This window comes from Biomphalaria glabrata, chromosome 3 (genome assembly GCF_947242115.1).
Source record: "Biomphalaria glabrata chromosome 3, xgBioGlab47.1, whole genome shotgun sequence".
Classification (NCBI taxonomy): Eukaryota; Metazoa; Mollusca; class Gastropoda; family Planorbidae; genus Biomphalaria; species Biomphalaria glabrata.
In genome coordinates this window covers 11,821,858-11,830,772 of record NC_074713.1, presented here as the reverse complement: position 1 = coordinate 11,830,772, position 8,915 = coordinate 11,821,858, and positions in this window count along the sequence as shown.

Below are 8,915 nucleotides of genomic sequence, written 5' to 3'. Positions count from 1 at the left end.
TTCACAATTCGGAAATCCGACAACAATAGATATACATGTTTTCAAGTTACATGAAGTTATTTCTTTTTTCCAGTCTATATTTATATATGTCTAAGGCTATACGCTTATTTTTATCTGCTCCCTTTTCATTACTATTCTTCCTTTTACAAAAGTCGATATTTTCTTTTTCAATCTGAACACAAACAAAATAAATGTATAGTGAATGGTCTACGGTGATTAAAAGGGTCCACTATTTCCAACAGTTCAGAAAATCTACCACTCAGTTACTTCTGATTTTGATGACAACTCTTTGCTGCTCTCTAGATTGTTTAGATTTATAAAACTTACATCATACTAGCAAATCGATAAAGCTTACACGATATTAGCAGATCTATAAAGCGTACATGATACTAGCAGATTTATAAGGCGCCGCAAGGTTTTCATTGCCGGAAGTGGTAATGGACATAAACACTCCATTACCTATAAAATGCTCCCTAATGGCATGTGTCTCAAATAGCCTTTGCAACCAGTCCAAGTACGGCCCTTCACATGTGACTCAGATATTGAGTCCGTCGGAACTGTTTTCACTAACAGGAGAAGGGGCAAATGCGAGTAACTGGCGCCATGACCGTGTTCCACATATAGTGAATCTACATCCATAGCCTAGGTGTCCCACACTGAATGGATCTACACACATAGCCTAGGTGTCCCACACACTGAATGGATCTACACACATAGCCTAGGTGTCCCACACTGAATGGATCTACACACATAGCCTACGTGTTCCAAATACATCGGATATACACCCACAGCCTATGTACCACACATATTGTGGATCTACATCCATTGCCTACGTGTTCCACATAGAGTGGATCAGAGTGGATCTACATTCATAACCTACGTTACCCACATATAGTGGATCTGCATACAAAGTCTACGTGTTCCGCATAGAGTGGATCTACATTCATAGCCTACGTGACCCACATATAGCGGATATACGGTTACAGCCTACGTGACGCACATATTGTGGTTCTACATCCATAGCGTACGTGTTACGCATAGAGTGGATCTACACTCATAGCCTACTTGACCCACATATAGTGGATCCACATCCATAGTCTACGTGTTCCGCATACAGCGGATATACAGCCATAGCATACGTGTTCCAAGTAAAGTGGGTCTACATCCATAGCTTACGTTTTCCACGTAAAGTGGGTCTACATCCATAGCTTACGTGTTCCACATTGAGTGCATTTACACACGCCATTGGCGAAGCTACATTAGGGATACACATTTACGCTTGGCACAGACCGAGTAGCCTACTTTCTAATTAAACGAGTGAGCTATGCCAACTACGTGTGCTGTAAGACCACATTTGGAGAATTCCTCATAGCCTCACTAATTATCACCATGTTTTAATCTTTCTTGTCGCCAAAAATGTCCGTGGCTTGTCCGTGAGGCCTCTGTTGACACCGCCAACTGGTGGTGGCTCAACACTCTATTTAATACCTGGACCCCGAGCGCCAATAATTGGACCAGGGACTCTGTTGAACTGGCAATTGGAGGATGTTAATTTAGGCAAGCGTTACGTAGTGGTCACGTGTTTGCCTGTCTGATCTTTACTTAACAACAGCGTTTCTAAAAAGATGACCCCATTAAGTCGCCCCTGCAGAGAACATCCCCTCTTTACTTTTGTATCTCGGACATTCGACAATACAGACTGAACACACGTAGACAACGTTATTTGTACTTTGACCAGGACAACTTCAATATCTTTTGATGTGAAATGATTATATATATAAATTGTCAATATTCTATAGACTATAATTATTATTAATTGAGGAAATAATTAACTCTTTGTCTCCGTAACTAATTTCCACTTTATGACGGGATCGATCATAATTCACATTTGAATATTCTACCCTGTTATCATTAAACTTTAGTAACATTTTTCTTTGTAATTAGAAAATGTTACTTTTAATATAGAATTTTAGGAGAATGCATGCTCTTTTTGTATAGAACAAATTAAAGTTTATAAAAACAAAAATTAATTTAATTTAATCCGATCGAATCAACAGTGGTATCGTTCCTTAGGAGAGAAAGATTAAACAGCTGAAGATCTCAAAGTCACGAAAGCTCACAAGCTTTTTAAATATAACTAATACGCCGCTTTATGGTTTTGATTAAATGATTTTATCTTTTTCAATGCGCTATGTTATTACGTGTCTGGACAAGTTGGGAAAAAAGGGGGAAGGGACATATGGGTGAATATTACCATGATCGCTTTTAAAAAAGTATTTAAAAAAAAAGTAAGAATTCGAACTAAGAGTTAAAGCCTCCTCAAGAGAACTAATTCAACTTAAACCACCACATTTCAAGTACAATTTCTTTCCATTTATCGAGACAACAAACAAAATAATGTATTACCAATGATTAATGCGCTAATCTTCAAATACAAAATCTAATAAAATACTCAGAAAGACACAAAGATAAAGGCACATTTCTCGTTCCCTATGCTAGGACAAATTTGTACAAATGCTCATTCTTCCCTAATGCTATTAGAGCATGGAATGGGTTGCCTGAGCTAGCCAGGAAAACCAGTGACTTAGCAGAATTTAGGTCATTGGTTAATATGCATGACTAGATGCATGACGCGTAGGACGTAATCATCTTTTTTTTTGAAGTAACGTTTATATTATACAAAAAGATAAGAATTGTTTTTTTTTCCTGTATTGACTATGGTTTTGTCAGGTACAAGAAATAATTGAGATTTTTGTTTCTAAAATTTGCTATTGAAATAATCGTATATTTTTGTTAAATATTACAATCTATATATATAATTCTCTTTTTTTCCTCATGAGTTTGGACAAGCAAGAAGTAAAGGAAAGATCACCATCTTGTTTCTGCGGATAGAGTTATCCCATGAAAAAACAAGAAAAAAGGAGGGGGGGGGGGAGAACAATTCACCCATCACAAAATAGCAATGCCGGACCGATGTGACCAAGAAAGATCACTCTTTTTTTTATTTCTATCTTACGTAAAAAAGAGTGTGTGTGTGTTGGGGGGGGGGGAGAACAAGAAATCTTTCTCTTTATACATGCTATACACTTGACTTCATGTACGTGTGTATTTTTTTACACACGTCAATATTTGGTGTCATTAAAATAGTTTTTTTTTCTGTAGCTTTGTTTTGATTTTGCTCCTTCGTATTGCCTTTCATTTCCTAACCATGGCCACCGCTTCACATTTATTTCGTGGGGTCAACAGGTCTCTCAATGTAGACGAAATTCCTGCATCAGGTAACTGTTTATTTTTATCAGTCGCATATTTCTGGAAAAATGTCATCGACAAAACGGTTGCTCTCGAACTTCGCAAGATGGCTGTAAGCATCCGCGGGAAATCTGTTATATGTTATAAAATGGTTTAATTTAATAATTTTTTCACCTAAAATTAGCGCGGGTCCGATGAAAGTGCGGAACCCACTGCGGTCGCATAGGTTGCAGTGGCCTAAGGCCGGCCCTTTAAAATAGCGGCGTATGGTGCGCTTCCGGTCGACAAATAACATTTAATTGACAAGTACTCTCTTTCTCCTTCGCATGCTTATCGTTGATGTTATTGGCATTTTTTTTTAATAAGTTGATATTTATTAAAGCTTTAAAAAAAGAGAAAGGGCCTTCATAAAATTGTCTGCCCTGGGGCTTCCGTATAATTAAATCCGGCCCAGATTAATATAAACCTGTTGAATCTGTTTAATTGCACCAACAAACATTTTCAAAGGTTTTAAATAACTTGAAAAAAGAACCATAACTAATGCATTATTGTTAGATTTTTTCAACACCATTTCCAAGAGAGTTAGTCTCCCTTTATTAATCAGTGCATGATCATATTTTTCATCCGAATGGAAGAATACATATTTGAATAGTGAATATATCTTATTTATCCCGGAAATAGTTGTTTTAAATACTGTATACTATTTTAATATTATTTTAATTTACGCTTTTGTTGTCTTTTTTTTGGTCACAAATAGTTCTTGTGTCCAAACGGTTCAACAGACTAAGGCAGTGTTTCCCAAATTATGTTCCGCGGGACCCTAGTGTTCTGTAAGGCCCGAATAGTTGTTCCACGAACAATTAGAATAAGAAGCTATTAGGCTTCCACGTAAATTTATCTCTCTAAAAAATAAGCAATGTGTTCCGCTAAATATTCTGAATGTGCAAAGTGTTCAGTTAAGAAAAAAAGTTTGGGAAACACTACACTAGGTACGGAAGGAAGATTCAGTCGACATTTTATTCTTTTGATGCTATAAAAATATATTAAAGTACAGCAGAAATACCTCAAGTTCAACATTCATTTTTTGTCTTATGAATTTGTATATGAAAAAGTTCTTTTATCTATTTCCGTGCACTCTTTAATAAGAAATCTCCAGGAGGAACATCTGAAGATGAGGGAGACATTTTATCTAGACTTCACTGAAGCGAACGCTTAAATGTGTTGTATTAAATGTCAACTTTAAATTGGCTTTTGTCTCATTTGTGTCGGGGACGCTCATGACAATAAATTCAAGACATTGTTTTTATCATCTTGCTCATGACAGCAAATTCATGACATTGTTTTTATCATCTTGCTCATGACAGCAAATTCAAGACATTGTTTTTATCATCTTGCTCATGACAGCAAATTCAAGACATTGCTTTTATCATCTTGCTCATGACAGCAAATTCAAGACATTGTTTTTATCATCTTGCTCATGACAGCAAATTCATGACATTGTTTTTATCATCTTGCTCATGACAGCAAATTCAAGACATTGTTTTTATCATCTTGCTCATGACAGCAAATTCAAGACATTGTTTTTATCATCTTGCTCATGACAGCAAATTCAAGACATTGCTTTTATCATCTTGCTCATGACAGCAAATTCAAGACATTGTTTTTATCATCTTGCTCATGACAGCAAACTCAAGACATTGTTTTTATCATCTTGCTCATGACAGCAAATTCATGACATTGTTTTTATCATCTTGCTCATGACAGCAAATTCAAGACATTGATTTTATAATCTTGCTCATGACAGTAGATTCATGACATTATTTTTATCATCTTGCTCATGACAGTAAATTCAAGACATTGTTTTATCATCATGCTCATGACATTGTTTTTATCATCTTGCTCATGACAGTAAATTCATGACATTGTTTTTATCATCATGCTCATGACAGTAAATTCATGACATTGTTTTTATCATCTTGCTCATGACAGCAAATTCATGACATTGTTTTTATCATCTTGCTCATGACAGCAAATTCATGTCATTATTTTTATCATCTTGCTCATAACAGTAAATTCATGACATTGTTTTTATCATCTTGCTCATGACAGCAAATTCATGACATTGTTTTTATCATCTTGCTCATGACAGCAAATTCATGACATTGTTTTTATCATCTTGCTCATGACAGCGAATTCATGACATTGTTTTTATCATCTTGCTCATAACAGTAAATTCATGACATTGTTTTTATCATCTTGCTCATGACAGCAAATTCATGACATTGTTTTTATCATCTTGCTCATGACAGCAAATTCATGACATTGTTTTTATCATCTTGCTCATGACAGCAAATTCATGACATTGTTTTTATCATCTTGCTCATAACAGTAAATTCATGACATTGTTTTTATCATCTTGCTCATGACAGTAAATTCATGACATTGATTTTATCATCTTGCTCATGACAGTAAATTCATGACATTGTTTTTATCATCTTGCTCATGACAGTAAATTCATGACATTGGTTTAACATCATGCTCATGACAGTAGATTCATGACATTGTTTTTATCATCAGTGAAATGTTCGTTGTAGTACTTTGGAATTTGGCACTTCAGGCCCCAGGAATTAAAGGAAGTTGTTTCATCGACTAATTAGAACATTTCAAACTGTCTTTGTGAGAAGCATCTGCAAACAAAGTCAAGTCATAAAAAAAGATCACTGAAAGAAGGCTAAGACTCTAGCAAGTACTTTCTGACGTCACTCTGACGTCAGAACGGTTACATTTCTTCCGAGTGACGTACCATCGTTCAGTTGACACTTTGTACGCAAACAATTAGGCACGCTACATATTTCTGAACACCAGTAGGATCTTTAGATCGAGCCCATGACAAACGTACATACTGAAACGTCTAGAATATATCCCACAATTCAGTATCAACCTGTCCCAAGCTTCACTTAATTAATTGATTAATATTTAATGTTTGAAGGACTACTTCACAGAACAACAAATTCCTTATAAATATGAAACATAATATCAGTAGCAAAGGATGATGAACCAGCAAAGAAGAAAAATTTTCCAGTGTGTTTGGTGATTTCTATTTTCAATAATACAGATTGTTATTTTAATGGCTTTAAATTTGAAGTTTATCAATGAAATCAAGAGAGATCTCTATAACTTAAAATACTTTTTCACTCTTCGACTCACTTTTGAAAATTTATTTTAGAAGTGGAGTTGAATTTTAAAAAATGCAATTTAAGTTAAGCAAAGGGTCTACCAAAACCAGAAAACATGAAAAAGGGTCTACAAGACAAAATAGTTTGGGTCAGTTTGGGAACCACTGTTCTAGATTATGTATCTAAAATTGCAAAATAATAAATATGAGACGAGAGTGCTAGGGTTACATATCTTTCAAGCAGGCCGGCCACTAGACATGAAGGATATTCTAGTTACAGTGTTTATCCTCTCAGCCCAAGGTCTGGGAATCCAGTTTCTTATTTTTATGAATATTATATGTAGATTTGTTTCGTAGACTATTTGATATAATGATACAAATAACCTTAGAATATATTACCTAGCTAAATTATCTATGATAATTATACTTCAAAAATAATCTACTGTTTTAAGTTCTCTGGGTACTCCATGTTAATTTTTTTTTAAAGTTAGAGCTAACATTGAAATAGAATAATGTAACCTTTTTTAAACAAAAGACATTGACAGAGTAAGCTGTGACGAAACGTGCTAGTATGTAAAGAAGAATGTTCTTAAGTTTTAATGACTTGCCACCAGATAAAAAGTATTCCAATGTTCTACTTTGAATGACGGCATTTTAAGAGGAGGTTATGGAAAACAAGTCGGCTTCACACATATTTCGCAATATTTATATTCATTCATTCATTCGCCTTTTTGTAAAAGTTTTCGTCAAGAGCAGTTTCTCGTGTATTTCTTGATCTTTCATGTCTGGCTCAAATTTTGGTTCCGTGGACAAGGGGCGAAGGCGAGTGACTGGTGCCTAAAGCAGTAAGCTTTGGGCAGGAGGGATTCATTAGCCCTGGCCACCTAGCAGTAGGAAAACAATATTCAAAACTCTGCTGCCTTGCATCTAAACCACAACATGGGAAAGGTTTCGTGGGTCAATCCTGAGGAAAAATAAGGAGCCGGCGACCTTTGGACAATATGCATCATACAGTGCTACACCCTGTCAGAGCCTGCGACGCCGCTGATCCTAAATTATACAACTATGTATGTCTTTTGCAAAGAATTAGATAAGAAGCTTTTAATAACCCATATCACCTATGTGCCCTTGAACTGTAATATTGCGAAATTAGTTTAATAAGATCATATGAAGGTTTGTGTAAAAAAGTTTTCAAATTACTTCAACGGCTGGTAAAATCAATGTTTGACCTATAGTGTTTTCCATATTTGGCTATAAGTAAAGAGATCTTGTAAGACGCTCACATACTATCATCTTCTCTATATGATGTTAAAGAGGGTTTTGTGGGTCTATTCGAAACTTTTTCTTTAATAGTTCGAAAGATTTTAACATGTTATCTATTTTAACAGCGTGGCAGTGTCTCAAGTGATCCTTCAGGTCAATTAGTTTAATATTTTCATAAAAGTCACTCAGAAAACCGCTGGTTTGACAATGAAGGAAATGAATCGCAATTTCAAATAATCAACGCTGTACAATCTACATTCTGCTTTGTTCAACATTAATTACATGTAGACTAAATTAAGCTATTTATATAAGTATTAATTTAAATATAACAATTTTGCATTTATATAGGAGGATAAATATAGAAAGGATTAACTAAGATACAAATCATATAAAAGTGTAGGAAATAGTTACAGTAATGGGATGTGAACAGTAAAGTCACGATCTGATTAATTAAAATCTATTATTGTAGACCGCTTTGGACATCTCATAGACCCCCAATTTATGTTTTCACTTTGGTAGACCCCTTGAAAGTCTTCATAGACCTCAGAGGCTCTATATAGACCACTTTGGGAATCACTGATCTAGAAAGATATTGGTAATCAATCTATTTAAATGTAGGCCTACGTAAGATAATTAAAATCAACAGGCTTGAATTATTTCGATCTAGGATTTTCGAAACATTATTAGAAACAGGAAATGGCATAATATGAATATATTGTTCTGTGATTAGTAACCTTTTCTATTTTATTAAAATTCGCATTATTTCTATATTTTGAAAACTAAAGAACTAAAGATATAGACAGAAAGATCAGTTTTCATAGTTTCGGACGACTTCCTTTACAGCTTGAAAAAGAGTTACATAGGCTACATATCTATCTATCTATCTATCTATCTATCTATCTATCTATCTATCTATCTATCTATCTATCTATCTATCTATCTATCTATCTATCTATCTATCTAATCTATCTATCTATCTATCTATCTATCTATCTATCTATCTATCTAATCTATCTAATCTATCTATCTATCTATCTATCTATCTATCTATCTATCTATCTATCTATCTATCTATCTATCTGTCTATCTATATTTATTTATTTATTTATTTATATGAGAGAGAGAGAGAGAGAGAGAGAGAGAGAGAGAGAGAGAGAGAGAGAGAGAGAGAGAGAGAGCTGTGATCTAATCATTATTGGATAAGAATTTGCTTCCGTTTTTCAGTCAA